General features: G+C 40.5%; 1 protein-coding gene and 1 non-coding gene across 3 annotated transcripts in view; both read right to left on the bottom strand.

The window, feature by feature from the left end:
* Positions 1-15,449, bottom strand: part of CTNND2 (catenin delta 2) — a 1,100,621-nt gene that overhangs the window by 836,496 nt on the left and 248,676 nt on the right. The window lies entirely within an intron of this gene.
* On the bottom strand, positions 14,510-14,581 carry TRNAC-GCA (transfer RNA cysteine (anticodon GCA)). The gene has a single exon. It is a non-coding gene; the product is annotated as a tRNA-Cys (tRNA).

The following is a 15,449-nucleotide window of genomic DNA, read 5'->3' as shown; positions in this document are numbered from 1 at the left end:
GAAGCCCTATAAAGCCAGAAAAATGGGAATTAAAAATGATGTTAATATCCATTTCTATCCCAATTAAAGTACTATAATTAATTGAAGTCTAAAACCAAAGTGTAAAACTCAGTCTGCAATAAGGTCAAGGAATTTTGATCCAGGCTGGATCTCACTCTCTCATGTGCTAGTAATATTAACTACAATCCAAAGCTCAAAGCTTTAGGGCTGGACTTTGAAATAACTGCTTCACTGCCTTCTTTCAAATGGGATAACTCAATGGTCCCTTTCTTTTACTAATCTCATCAGCTTCCTTTCTGTACCTACATATGCTCAAGACTCTTACAAACTATGTCTTTAAACATGCCAACAAATAGATGTAAACCAGCTCCACAAAATATGTCCTCCTGAGCTGGTGTCATGTTTCTTTCAATCTTGCCTTTGTTGTCAAATATTTTGAATCAAGAGTGAATCTTCATTATTTTCAAGATCTTGCCTCTGTTTAACCTGATTTTTGGCTCAATGGGTAAAGAATCTGCCTGCAATGCAGGAGACACAGGAGACATGAGTTTGTTCCCTGGGTCAGGAAGATCCCCTGGAGGAGGGCATAGTAACTTACTCTAGTATTCTTGCTTGGAGAATCTCATGGACAGAGGAGCCTCGAGGGCTACAGTCCACAGAATCACAAGGAGACATAACTGAAGCAGCATAGCACGTTGTCCCTACACAGTCACTGAAATGTCCCTTCCCATTTAACTAATAACCTTCTTATCACCTTACTTTGCACCATTTCTGTTGCACCCGGTACTGCTAAACAGCTTTTGAAACTCTCATCTATTTGATAAAGCAGTGTCTTTCCTTTATTCTTAACTAACTTTTCTCTCCATATTTGCCTAACCTGTTTCTCATCCTCCATGCCCTTCCTAAGCATCACCATGCCCAGAGCAGACAGTGATGGCATGCTTACCAGATAACAATTCCTCCCCAGGACAAGGATTCAGTCAGGAGTCTACTTTTCCTGTAGGTCAGGGTGTGTTGAGGGGGTAATTAGAAGGTGAAGGCAGGAGATCACGAAGGGTCTACCAAGCAAATCATGGTCATCCTGGTCACGTTGACAGTGCCTGATTCATTGATGTACCACTTTGAAACTGGAGGGCAGATGTGTGAGGGGTGGGCGAGGCTTCTGTGATATGTGGTCTTGCTACTAAGAAAGAGACCTTTGAAGAGCTAGCTTCTTCTCTGTCTGGAAATTGTCACATCTACATGTGCTGCAGCCTGCTTCCCACCTGCCTGAATACTGAGTCCAAAGCAGAGGACAGCAGGACTAAAAGAAGAGTGGAGAGGCAAGACTTGGGATCCAACCTATCTCTGTGTGCCCTCCTATAGGGAATAACACTTTATCTTGAGGTTTAAGCTAGACTCTTTTGAGTCCCTTGGACAGCAAAGAGATCCAATTAGTCCATCCTAAAGGAAATCAGTCCTGAATATTCATTGGAAAGACTGATTCTGAAGCTGAAACTCCAATACTTTGGCCACCTTATGTGTGAAGAACTGACTCACTGGAAAAGACCCTGATGCTGGGAAAGATTAAAGGCGGGAGGAGGAGGGATGACAGAGGATGAGATGGTTGGATGGCATCACCGACTCAATGGACATGAGTTGGAGTAAACTCCGGGAGTTGGTGATGGGCAGGGAGGCCTGGCGTGCTACAGTCCATGGGGTCGCAAACAGTCAGAGACGACTGAGCGACTGACCTGAACTGAAGCTAGCCTGAGTGAGCCTCAGCTCCCAGCCAGCCACACAATCACCAGGGTCAACAAGCAACACACCAACAACCATTAGGAACCCATACTGCCATTCTGTTTTTCACTTTCAGTACAGTATTCAACCAATTACATGATGCATTCAATACTTTATTATAAAACAGGCTTTGTGTTAGATGATGTTGCCCCACTGTAAGCTAACATAAGTGTTCTGAGCACACTTAAGGTAGAATATGGGCTTCCCAGGCAATGCTAGTGGTAAAGAACCCATCTGCCAAAGCAGGAGACGTAAGAGATGTGAGTTCGATTTCTTGGTTAGGAAGATTCCCTGGAGAAGGGAATGGCAACCGACTCCAGTATTCTGGCCGGTGAATGGCATTGACCGGGGAGCCTGGTGGGCTATAGTCCACAGGGTCACAAAGAATTGGACATGACTGAAGGGGCCTGGCATACACACACGTAGAATAGGCTATGATGTTCAGTAGGTTAGGTGTATTAAATGCATTTTCAACTTAGCATATTTTCAGTGTACTGTGGGTTTATTCAGATGCAACTTTTTTTATGGTGTACCATTTCTTTTTTTTGTGGTGAGAACGGTTAAGATCTACTCTCTTAACATCTTTCTGGTACAATGTTGTTAACAACAATCACGATGCATGTACATTGTTGTGTACAAGTCGTGTCTGACTCTTTGAGACCCCATGGATTGCAGCATGCCAAGCTTCCCTGTCCTTCACTATCGTCTGAAGTTGGCTCAAACTCATATCCATTGAATTGGTGATGCTATCCAACCAGCCCATCCTCTGTCACCCCCTTCTCCTTCTGCCCTCAATCCTTCCCAGCATCAGGGTCTTATCCAATGAGTCCACTCTTCATTCACATCAGGTGGCCAAAGCATTGTATATTTAGATCCCCAGGATACATTCATCTGACAGTTGGAAGTTGGACGACCAGTATCTCCCATTACTCCCCACCCACTTACCCTAGCTCCTGGTAATCCCCATTTGTAGGCTCTGTTTCTATGCATGGGGCTTTCTTAGATTTCACATACAAGTGATATCATATAGTGTTGGTGTGATTTCCTTAGCAAACCTGACCTTGTACCTGATAGCTATTCCACAGCACCTTCACTGTGTTCTTGTTAAAGGACTCTCTCAGTGATCTTGCCTCTTGAGTAAACAAACCATTCTTTTTCCATTTCCATCAAGGTAAGTTCAGAAAGGGAGAAGAAATGCAACAGAAAGTATAAAGACTCACTTCTTTGTACAAGCCAATGCTTTTTGTTACTACACAGTTATCTTAATTATAGAGTCATTTGTCACCACTGACCATTCCAGAATACATGTTACAAGAGTTTTTGCGTGATTTCTTTAAAAAAAAAAGAAAAACAAAACTGGCTTACACACCTCAGAAAGGAAGATCTTGCCAGCTACCTGCAAGTTTACTAATTACCTGACAGAAGAATCTCCTGACCTGTCAGGAAAGGGTTACTTTTTCTCAGCAGCCTCCCCCTAGCCACCTTTTGAAGTAATTATCACCATATAGCAGGAAACAGACAAGCTGTCTCCATAGAAATGACTGCAACAGCTTGCCGTCCTTCTGTGCAGGTAAATGCACTGCTTACTCTCCCCCTGGGCACCTGGGAGCAGCACAGTGGCCTCTCTGTAGCTTCCAGACATTGAATCACAGCACAGAGTCATGTAGCATCTGAATTCTCTCTGATTTTCAGGGGGAAGACACGCAGTGGCAGCACGTTGGCTTAATGTATGGCAACCTCACATTCTCTTATGAGACAAGTAGATCTTTCTGTGAAAGTTATTCTCCCTATGTGAAGCCCAGGACACTTCTGCTGGGCTGGTGATAATATTTACTAGCAAGCAACAGATGGAAGTAGGATGACAGAGACAGGGCCAGGTGCCGAGGACTGCCCGCGCGCCCTAACACACAATATTCCATAGCTGATCTGAACACAATTTACTCAGGGCTATTTGCACATTATCCCCCCAACATCTGGGTACACTCATAAAATGTGAGCATGTGTAGATAGTGAAGGCATTCAAAATCAAAGGATTCCATTTGAATGTACATGAGGACACTGAATAAACGTGGAGGAAAATAAATGAGAGTCCTTCTTTAATTTCTTAGTTCTTTTGCTACAATTATAAAGGTCAACAAACTCAGTGCAATGTGAATCCAGACACGTTTCACAATAAACAGAAGGTGAAAGGTAGGAGAAGACACTGACCTGGGCCCAGTTCCTGGTACCTTGCAGGTGTTCAAAGATTCAGTTGCAGGCAATCTAAGGGACCTTAACTTTGGATAGAAAAGCAACACGCAGACCAAGAAGCTAAATACACTGGCACGTATTCTGCTGTTCAGAATGGGATTAAGGAAAACAACAAAACACATATCACTGAAATAAACACGTATGAATGACAAGGAAAAGAAAGGGAGAGGGAATTAGAATGCACAAATGAAACATGCGGAAAATGTAATAATTGAATACAGATAATTATTAATTTTCTTGGTTTAGAATATGTGTCCTCACAACGTAATTTAAACCACATTTTCCACACTATTTATTTGTCGGTCAATCGTGCATTGATTTATAAATTCACCTTTTTCTTAAGGTTCAGTTTGCACTGCTACCAGTCACATTCTTATGGCTTATCTCACCCGCTTCTAGTTTCTAACATATCTTACTTACCCTTCTCTACACATCACTTAGAAATTCACAGACACATAGTGGAGACTCCAGACTTTTAAACTCTCTCTTAAATGCAGTGCATTAACCAGAATATGAAGCTTCGGTGTCAGAATGTAAACTCCAACAAGATGTCAAAAATTTCACCAAAACAACCTGAAGTATTCTCAGCACTGCACCAACTCCGTGTCAAACAGCGGCAGAAAATGAACAAGTTTCATTTGCAGCTAATCTGTACTTTCTCCTAAGTCATATATTTAAACCTGGATTTTAAAATCCATGGTAAAATCATCAGTAGAATATTCATAATCCAGTATAAAGACAATTATTTCCCAAACCTGTATTTATCTTTTTTAATGGTTTGTAGACAAGCTAACTCAATGACTCCTAATTATTGCAGACTGCCTTTGCATTTACATGGTATTTTGCCAATAATCAGTATTCCTCATCTCTTTTCTATAAGACTGCACTTTATAAAGTGCTCAAAGAGAAAAGGAATGCATATCTTCTTAAACTTGCTTCTTTGGTTGGAGTTTTTGGCTGCACTGTATAGCATGCAGGCATGCCACAGGACCAGGCATGGAACCTGTGCCCTCTGCAGGGGAAGCATGGAGTCGTAACCACCAGACTTATCTTTAAGAAGGAAAGGGCCTTCTTAAACTTTAGAATGAAGGGAAATATTCTCTGGGAAGTGGAAATGTCATGGTTTAAATGGTCCAAGGGACAGATTACCCTGAGCAGCTGCAGTGAGTTTCCAATCACATTCCTTTAAAACACAGCTTGAAAACACACGGCGTAAACTAGAAGTCTCTGCTGCAATCCCGCAGAGCAACAGCCTACAGAGCTCCAGGCAGGATGACGGTGTCGTTCCATCATGATGACTGAGCGACTGCCTCCAGGTCAAAGCTCCAAGTCACTGCATCCTGCCCACGTCTCCACTTCCTCATGGGTAACATGAAGGGTTTGGAGAAAACAAACTGAACTCTCAACAGTTCTAAACTGTTGTGATGGTAAAAATGCTACAGTTGCGTGATTTCAGGGATGAGAAGGACACATTTTTACAAGGTCTGCACATCTGGGAAAAGAAGCAAAGAAATGCCACCTCTTTGTTTCCATTTGTTTCACAGTGACCTGTGTTCAACACACTTATGAGCATGTCCCAAGAGATGACAGGCTTTTCAGGGCAATTTTGCTTTCAGAGAGAAATCATGAGCTCAGAATCTGTGCTTGATGCCAACAGAATTTTAAATCTTAAGACAGATAGGAATATCCGCCACCCCTTTCCTGCCCCTGCCCCGGAAAGATCCTTTCTAATTTAAATGTGAAGATGGCTCTCAAAACTACAGTTACATTTACTCTATTAACAACTTTTATAGGTTGGTAGTTTTCAATTTTATAGGTTGGTAGTTTCACAGAACGATGGAAGATTGGAGGCGAACCCTTAGTAAAGAAACAAAAACTTCATAAAGGCTACAAAGAAAGAAAAGGACATTAGGCTTATTGTAAACATCCAGTTTTGTCTGATTCTTTGCCACACCGTGGACTGTGGCCTACAAGGCTCCTCTGTCAATGGGATTCTCCAGGCAAGAATACTGGAGTGGGTTGCCATTTCCTTCTCCAGGGGATCTTCCTGATCCAGGGATCAAACCCAGGTCTTGTGCATTGCAGGCAGATTCTTTACCATCTGAGCCACCAGGGAAGCCCAACATAGGCGGATTCTTTACCAACTGAGCTATGAGGCAAGCCCCCAAACAATTTAGTATCAGCAATTCCATGAGGTTCACCATAAGCAGATTGTTACCTTTAGACAAAACCCAGATAAATAGCTAATAGGAATATCAACAACATGCTGACTACTAAGACCTTTTTCTTCACTAGACCTGGCGCCACTCTTTCAAATGGAGGGCAGCAGATGAAGTGTATGCGTGAACTTGATAAGCATAAAAACTCAGGGAATCATGAGGACCAAAGTGACCTGCATAACCCATGCTCTGCCAAAACTGGTTGGATTTCTTTAAAATAGAAATTAAAATGACAGCCATCACAATGAACACACGAACAGGTCACAATCTCATCTTTCATGACTTTCTCATAACAAATTTGAATTTTCTGGTAATTTGAGTGTCAGGTTGTGCTCAATTGTATGTAAACAAACAAATTAGGGTCATATGACCTACTGTGCATGCATGCATGCTCAGTAATGTCCAACTCTTTGCACCCCTTGGACTGCAGCCCACCAGACTCCTCTGTCCATAGGATTTCCCAGGCAAGAATAGTGGAGTGGGTTGCCATTTCCTACTCCAGGGGATCTTCCTGACCTAGGAATCGAACTCAGGTCTCCTGTATTAGTAGGTGTATTCTTAACCACTGCAGCGCCTGGGAACCCCTATATGACCCGGTAATTTGTCGCAAGATAGATATTGGGTTTTAAGTGTAAAAATTAAATAAAGCAATTTCTTCTAATCATAGCTTACTTTACCAAATAAAAGTATTTTCTCCAACTTAAACTTTTACTTCTTAATAAAGACAATCAAGACAGCCAGCTTTGCAGGTAAACACCGGAAGGTTTTTCTAGGTAAAATTACATGGATAAGTAAAACAATAATCATTTTAATGATAATACTAATCCTCTTACTCCTAGTTTCCATTTGGTGAACACTTGCAATTTTATTGCTCTCTGTTCCAAGAAACTCTACAGACATTATCTCATGTGTTTCCTACACACCACACCTACATGGGAGTTATTCTCCCTGGTTTCGAGATGAAGCGATGAAGATCCGAGGGGCTTATCCTTAATCCTCTCATTCTCTAAAAAGAAGTTCTATTAACATTCACATCTATTATATAAACAAGCTTAACAAATTAACAAAAAATCGTGAAGCACTGAACTTTGAAACATACTTCTATAGCACAAAAGATGAAATAATAAACAGACTGTGGATAACTCTGCCAGGCATGATGAAAGAACAGCTAACAGCAGGCCACTGCATTGGCTATAATCAGCAGCAGTCCATCTTCATATTCAGGGAACTTACTTTTCCAGTCAGAGTTAGGGAAGCAACCTTTTGGAGGGTGAGCTGTTAGTGGATGGGGATGGAGGGGAAGGATTGTTACTAAATTGCATAATAATTTAGTGATAATTCTATTGTTGTTCAATCACTAAGTCATATCTGACTCTTCACAACTCCGTGGACTACAGCACGCCAGCCTCCCTTGTCCTTCCCGTTCTCCTGGAGTTTGCTCAAATTCGTGTCCATTGTGTAAGTGACGCTATCTAACCATCTCATCCTCTGCTGCCCCCTTTTGTATTACTAGTGAATAAACTACATTTATTGTTTATTTTTTGCCATACTCAAAGGGCTCTCCCGGGAGCATTTGTGATTTCCTGACAAGCATTCACAGAGCCAGTATCTCTGGCTCCTCCTCATGAAACAAGTCCTGCCGATGAATGTGCAAGGGTGATACATCCCTAATTGTTAGCACATTAAAAAAAAAACTCATAGTTTTTTTTTTTAATTGACAAAATTCTCATTTAAAAATCACACAACATGGTTTCTTAGTGGAATTCATATATATATATATATAATATTTAATATTATATAACCCTGGAATAGGATATGGCAACCCACTCCAGTATTCTTGCTTGGAAAATTCCATGGACAGAGGAGCTGGCAGGCTACACAGTCCATGGGGTCACAGAGAGTCAGATACAACTTAGGGGCTGAACAACAACAACAGTACATTTTTAATATAGAGAAAAGTAGAAAAGAGTCGATAGAGTAAGAAAACAGAATTTTTCATTACCCATCCTTCCTAGAAATGTGTCTCCCAAGACTCTTTTTCACATGCTCTCCATATCTACTTTCACTACAATTCAGGCCATTTTGCCTTAAAAGTCTTTTGAATTCACCCTCCCTCTCCCATTTCCCCTGGCATTCACCTGGTTAAGCTCTTTGTCAATTTTTTTTTTTTTTTGCCTGGACTACTCTGATAACCTCCTAACTGGCTTCCCAAACACAACACTGATTTCTTTCAATTTATTCATCCTTTAGCTGGAGTGATCTTCCCGAAACCCAAGTGTGATCACATCACCCCCTGCTTCGCATCCTTCCATAGCTGTCGTGTATAAAAAATGAACTGCATCACAAAGCCAACAGAGGGCCTTTGTCATGGCCTCCTGCCAGCCTCACCGCCTCAATTTCTGACACTCTCCACCTACAGTCATCACACCCCCATCACCAGAAACGATTCCCAGTGCCCCCAAACCATGATATTCTGTTTCCTGTATAGATTTAAGGATAAAGAATCAGCATGTAGACTCCAGCAGCATCTACTGAGATTCAAAATCTGCTTGGACCACTTGTTACCAGAGGCCTGAGGAAGTGGCTATATGCTCTTGAAGCTGCAGTTTCTGCTGTAATGCTGCTGCTACTGCTGGTAAGTCACTTCAGTCGTGTCCGACTCTGTGCGACCCCAAGGACTGCAGCCCACCAGACTCCTCCGTTCATGGGATTTTCCAAGCAAGAGTACTGGAGTGGGGTGCCATCTGCTGTAATAGGGAGGAGCTAATTGGACGTCACAGAGCTTATTTGTAAGGATCAAATGAGATAATGCATGGAAAGTTTCCATACAGTGCTTGGCTCATGCACTGGTAATCCTTACAGGGCCCTATTCTGAGAGCTCAAAATTCATTACACTTAACAGAACAGGCAGGGGAAACCCCAGCCCACATAGAACACGTATTCCAGTGCGTGCATGCATGCTGAGTTACTCCAGTCATGTCTGACTCTTTGAGACCCCATGGACTGTAGCCCGCCAGGCTCCTCTGTCCATGGGATTCTCCAGGCAAGAATACTGGAGTAGGTTGCCATTTCCTCTCTTAGGGATCTTCCTGACTTAGGGATTGAACCCACATCTCCTATGTCTCCTGCATCGCAGGCAGTTTCTTTACCCACTGAGCCATCAGGGAAGCCCCATTACAGTGGAGAGAGACAGTTTTTAAAATTAATGAATATTTTATACAGTATACTTGAGGTTACAAATTCCTACAAAGGACACCAGAGCAGGGTTAGCAGAAGTGTCCTTTTAAGTAGGGAAGGCAGGGAAGACCTTATTGGTTAAACAGCATTTAATCCAAAATGTGAGGGAGGCAAGGAAATGAGCCCTGTGGACCTCTGGGAAGAAGATTCAGGCAGAGAAAAGAGCCGGGAAAATCCCTGTGGTGGGAATGGGCCTGGAGAGCTTGTGGCTGGCAAGGGGACCCATGAGGCTGAAGCCAGGCATGCCTGGGTGACAGAAAGAATAGACTCAGAAAAGTCATGGTGAAGCAGATTGTGCTGTGGTCTGGGGGCCCTGTTAAGGAAGTTAGTTTTACTCGATTCACCTTTGTGGGAAATTTTACCCAGTCTTCCAAGCTGGGTCAGAAGCTGTCTGTCCCTACTCCCATAAAGCACCCAGTACCTTCACCATGGCATTTATTACAGCAGCCCTCCCAACCCTCCAACTTAGCCAGGCTCTGCCATTCATCACAGTGTCCCCAGCCATCTTCTGGGGGCACATCAGGAATGGTTCAATAAGAAACAAAGGAAATGATGGTGAAGGAACCAACAAAAAATAAGCAGTGCACGTTCAGAAAACCAACAAAAAGTGTCCATGCCACGGTGAGTTGAGTATACAATTTAAGATTCTGAAAAGAGTGATAGAAAATAAACATATATCGCCCACAAACATCATGTTCAAATTTTCAGAAATTTCAGCAACGAGGTTCAGAGACACTAGATGACTTTGCTAAAATTATTCTGTATTATAATTTTCCAGATTCTTGCATGTGTTTCTCAAAAATAACCCTGTGCTTTTTAGACTGAAGTATGTCCGTTCTCAACTGAGGCCTGAAATAACAGGTGACCGGAGGGCACAGCAACCCACTCCAGTATTTTTGCCTGGAGAATCCCATGGGCAGAAGAACCTGGTGGGCTACAGTCCATAACGTTACACAGAGTCGGACACGACTGAAGCGACTTAGAAGCAGCAGCAACAGAGGCAGACTCAGGCCTAGGACTCAGGAACCCATGCCCCCTGAGAAGGACTTGGTTGTGTGCACTGAATAGCATTGCTTCTTACAGCATAAATGAACCCAGGAGATTATCCATATCAGAACAGAACAGCTGCAGCAGAGAGAGCTAGGAGGAGGCAGGAAAACTGTCACAACCATCTGAGACAATGGAACAAATCTTGAGAGTGAAGGAGTAGAAGATAAACAGGAAATCATTTCATTCTGCACCCACTAATCACAAATGGAGTCAGCCTTCTGATGAATGACACAGTGGGGACCACAAAGCTAGGGGCACTGACAATAGCTCCAAGGTGACTTGATTCAACAGTATTTACACCAAAACTACTACTCCCCATAGTGTCTATTCTCTATAGTGCTGTTTTATCATACTGTACTTTTATCAATTCTAATGCTGGCGTAACAGTATGATCTGCAATGCATTAATACAATGTAGAGCAGCTACGTATGCATGCTCAGTCGATCAGTCATGTCTGACTTTTTGGGACCCGCCAGGCTCCTCTGTCCATGGACTTTTCAGGCAAGAATAGTGGAGCAAGCAGGTTGCCCTTTTCTCCTCAAGGGGATCTTCCCAACCTAGGGAATGAAGTCCTGTCTCCTGTGCCTCCTGCACTGGCAGGCAGATTTTTTACCATTGTAAAAATTGTTTACCTGGGAAGCCCAGGAGCAGCTATAATAAAGACAAATGAACACTGTATGTGGACTCAGAAGAGACTCTTCATTTACTACCCATGAGAGCTTTGACAGGCTCATTTATTTTAATTCCAGACTCAGTTTTCCAATCTGTAAAATGAGGATGACAATATCCATTTTAAAGGCTTAGTTATAGGACAAATAATATGGTAGGGTATTAAAAATGATGATGTGTCCTATGAAGGAAAGAGATGATGTAGATCTCCCCCTCCATATATATTTGTGGATTAACTGTGCTGCCTTAAAATTACATGAAGTTTTACTAAGATTTTACTTTATCATAATTATAAAATATATATGAAAGAATTTTCCTACTATCTAGATAACTAGCAGAACCTAAAACCAGCATCATACTCCACTCTCATTCCTAAATTTTGAGTAAAAAAATCAGTTTGTAAATGTCAACTGTAGAAAGTGTTGAGACATACTAATCTTTTTCTCATATAATGTGCTACATTTTCAGACAGATAATAATCATGGAATTGCAGAAACTGTCTAATAGATCTGTAATTCAGCAATACCACTTCTAAAATGTATCATGTGACATTTGACAAGGAGTAGTTATTGCAGCTTGTGATCATTAAAAATAAGGAATGAGTTACATCGAATTACCTGGAAAGTTAAAAATAAGGCAATGTATTTCCTTCAACATGATAGGATCCTATCAACTCTTTTCAACAAAATATATTGTCATATAACAGAAGTTACTTTGTCAAAGCATTATTACAATTCCTGGCCTCCAAGTAGGACAGCAAATGCACAATATGAGTGAATTCCCATTCTTCCCTCCTACACAAAATTGTGAAGAATATTTAGCACCAGTCAAACATCAGACAGAAATATATCTTGCTCTTTGAAAAACAATAGCCTGAGTATAAGTCTTAAAACATAATCATTTCAAGTTTGGCAATTTTCAAATTGCTGCAATTGTAAAATGACTTAAAAGTGACAAGTCAAAGCAAATTACACTTTGGCAGGGAAATAAAAGCAGCACCAGAAGTGGGCTGGAAGAGCATAGAATCCAAAGTATCAGCTCACTGGCATGTCACAAAATCATGTAACTGTTGACCAATACTACTTAGCCATGCAGCAGCTTAAATGTACAACTGAACATAAAAAAAAAGAAAAAAATCTGTCAAACAAAGTTACAGATGAATAAGAAAGCATATTTATTCAAGACCACATGGTCCTCAAATGCTGCTTCATTTGTACAAAAATACCAAGAAATGAAACAAAGGGGAAAAGCACAAAGGATTCTACAGCCCTCTTTATTCACTTAAGGTTGTGGGGGCTCTGATTTAAGAATGGGTGCTCTCAACAAAATACTCTCTTTTCAAAGTAATAATTTTGATTGTTTATAATTATGCTACAAAACATTGCTGTATGCACTATGGGTTAATATGAAATTAGTAACTCCACATAGAAGAATCATAGCATACTAAGCTGAAAATACATGGAGAAGAAAATGTAAACCTTTAGTTTAAGAATGTATAAGCTGTGGTGCATACACACAATGGAGTATTACTCAACCATTAAAAAGAATACCTTTGAATCATTTCCAATGAGGTGGATAAAACTGAAGCCTACTATACAGAGTGAAGTAAGCCAGAAAGAAAAACACCAATACAGTATATTAACGCATATTTATGGAATTTAGAAAGATGGTAATGATAACCCTGTATAAGTTCAGTTCAGTCGCTCAGTCATGTCCAACTCTTTGTGACCCCATGAATCACGGCACGGCAGGCCTCCCTGTCCATCACCAACTCCCAGAGTTCACTCAAACTCACGTTCATCGAGTCGGTGATGCCATCCAGCCATCTCATCCTCTGTTGTCCCCTTCTCCTCCTGCCCCTAATCCCTCCCAGCATCAGAGTCTTTTCCAATGAGTCAGCAAAAGAGACACAGATGTATAGAACAGTCTTTTGGACTCTGTGGGAGAGGGCGAGGGTGGGGTGATTTGGGAGAATGGCATTGAAACATGTAGATTATCATATGTGAAACAGATCGCCAGTCCAGGTTCAATGCATGATACAGGATGCTCGGGGCTGGTGCACTGGGAGGGAGGGACCTCTGGGAGGGACCCAGAGGGAAGGTATGGGGAGGGAGGTGGGAGGGGGGTTCAGGATGGGGAACATGAGTACACCCGTGGCAGATTCATGTCTATGTATGGCAAAACCAATACAATATTGTAATTAGCCTCCAATTAAAATTAATAAATTTATATTAAAAAAAAGAAAAAGGAATAGTTAGAACTGAAACTAAAAGATGGGAAACATCAAGTAAAGTTGGGGATTGGTCCTTCCCTCATTAATGGTAAAACCTATATATATATGTCAACTGAGGTCTCACTTTAAGTTAATCAAGATACATGAAGAAGTTTCAAGAAAAGAGATAAAGATCACTAAGAAAAGCAAGAGCAAAAAAAAAAAAAAAGTAATGATTCTGACAATGTCAACAGCCTCATTGTTTCATTTTTTTTTTTAATCCATCAGACAGGATGTCTCCACAAGATAAAGACAAAAGAATGTGAATGAAGTAAATATCTTGACAGAAATGATATGTTTGGTTAATAGATCACAGAATGTAGTATTTAGGGTGAGTCTCGAAAATTATAGTTTCCCCAAACACACAAGTACTCAACAGAAGCAATGCTTTGAAAAGTGACTTTCATCTTAAAGATACAAAGTTCAGATACTTTTTTTTTTTTTTTACTGTTTTTGAAGGAAATTTAAATACAAAGAAAATAAAGAAATATTCTGGTGGTCAATTATACAATTTATTGTTAAAATGTGCTCAGTACCTTTTTCCACACAAAACATTAATCTTTTCCTTGAAGTGGCTCTCTATAACCTAAAGGTTCTATAGCTAATAATTCAAAAATACAGTTGAAACTTTAGTTTAAAAGGTTTACTTAATATCTCAAAAGCATCATAAATATATTTTTGAATAATGATTCTATCATTAAAACCTTGAATTTTAGCAGGTTATTATTTAATCATTTGGATATATGGCTGAAATATACTTTTTAATTTCAATCTTGGATAACATTGAGTGTGTAATTGCTAGATATTTTAATTTTCTCCCTTGTATTCTTTCTTTTTTTCTAAACTCTTCTGCAAAAATTAAAAAAAAAAAAGGTATTTTTAAACTAAGGGATATGATTCCTAAGTGAAAGTGAAAGTGAAGTCGCTCAGTTGTGTACAACTCTTTGTGATACCATGGACCAGGCTCCTCTGTCCATGGGATTTTCCAGGCAAGAGTGCTGGAGTGGATTGCCATTTCCTTCACCAGGGGATCTTCCCAACCCAGGAATCGAACCTGGGTCTCCCGCATTGCAGGCAGACGCTTTACCATCTGAGCCACCAGGGAAGCATAATTCCTAAGCCATCTTAAGCCATCTTAAAAAACATAAAACTTGACCTGAAAAAATATTGGAAAAATGATAAGGTATTAAAATGAAACAAGCCAGAAGCACATGAGACTGCCTCCACAGACACAGCTTTGCTGAAAACTCATCATCTAGACTTTGTTTTTTTGGGTAGCATGCAAATATTGGAAGGAGGACATAAAGACTGAGAAGGGACCCGAGGATGCAGAATGGCTCAAGAGCAGTCTGGAGGCATAAGACAGAGAAAAGATGATGCTGCTGCGATGGTAAATGCCACTGTGAAGTTTAGGAAAAGGATGCAGACATTGATAAAAGGTTTTTAGAGGTTTAACTGTGAGATGCTTGATAAAATCTCTCCTTCCTATGGCTCTAAAACTTTAGAAAAAATCTCCAACCCTCTTCAAAGTTTAATCCTAAAAATGTATGGGTCATTCATCTTTATATATTGCCACTCTTAAACTCATAGTCCAGAAACCAAGAACATTTTAAAAAGGTAACTCCAATTTTCACAGAAGAACAAGATGAAAAGGATCTACCAAAACAAAATTAGTACATGATGAAATAGTCACCTAAATTACTAAAGCTGAAAGAACGCTATTCTGTAGCATTTATTAATGACATGAAATAAATTTTCAGTAGTCATGTGGATTTTGTATGACTATATTCTCAGCATGTTATTTCCACTAATTTAAAAATAACTGGGGACATAATAGCAAAGAATTAAGAACATGGATTTTAGATTAAGTCAACTCGCATTTGAAACTCAGTTTTGGAAGGTAGTTTTATTTATTTGAATTATAGCTTCCTTTTTTTCAGATGGGGTTAAAATACCTGCTTCACAGTACTGTT

The sequence above is a fragment of the Bos javanicus genome, chromosome 20 (assembly GCF_032452875.1).
Source record: "Bos javanicus breed banteng chromosome 20, ARS-OSU_banteng_1.0, whole genome shotgun sequence".
Lineage (NCBI taxonomy): Eukaryota > Metazoa > Chordata > Mammalia > Artiodactyla > Bovidae > Bos > Bos javanicus.
The sequence above is the reverse complement of the archived record's forward strand: the minus strand, read 5'-3'. Positions and strand labels throughout refer to the sequence as shown.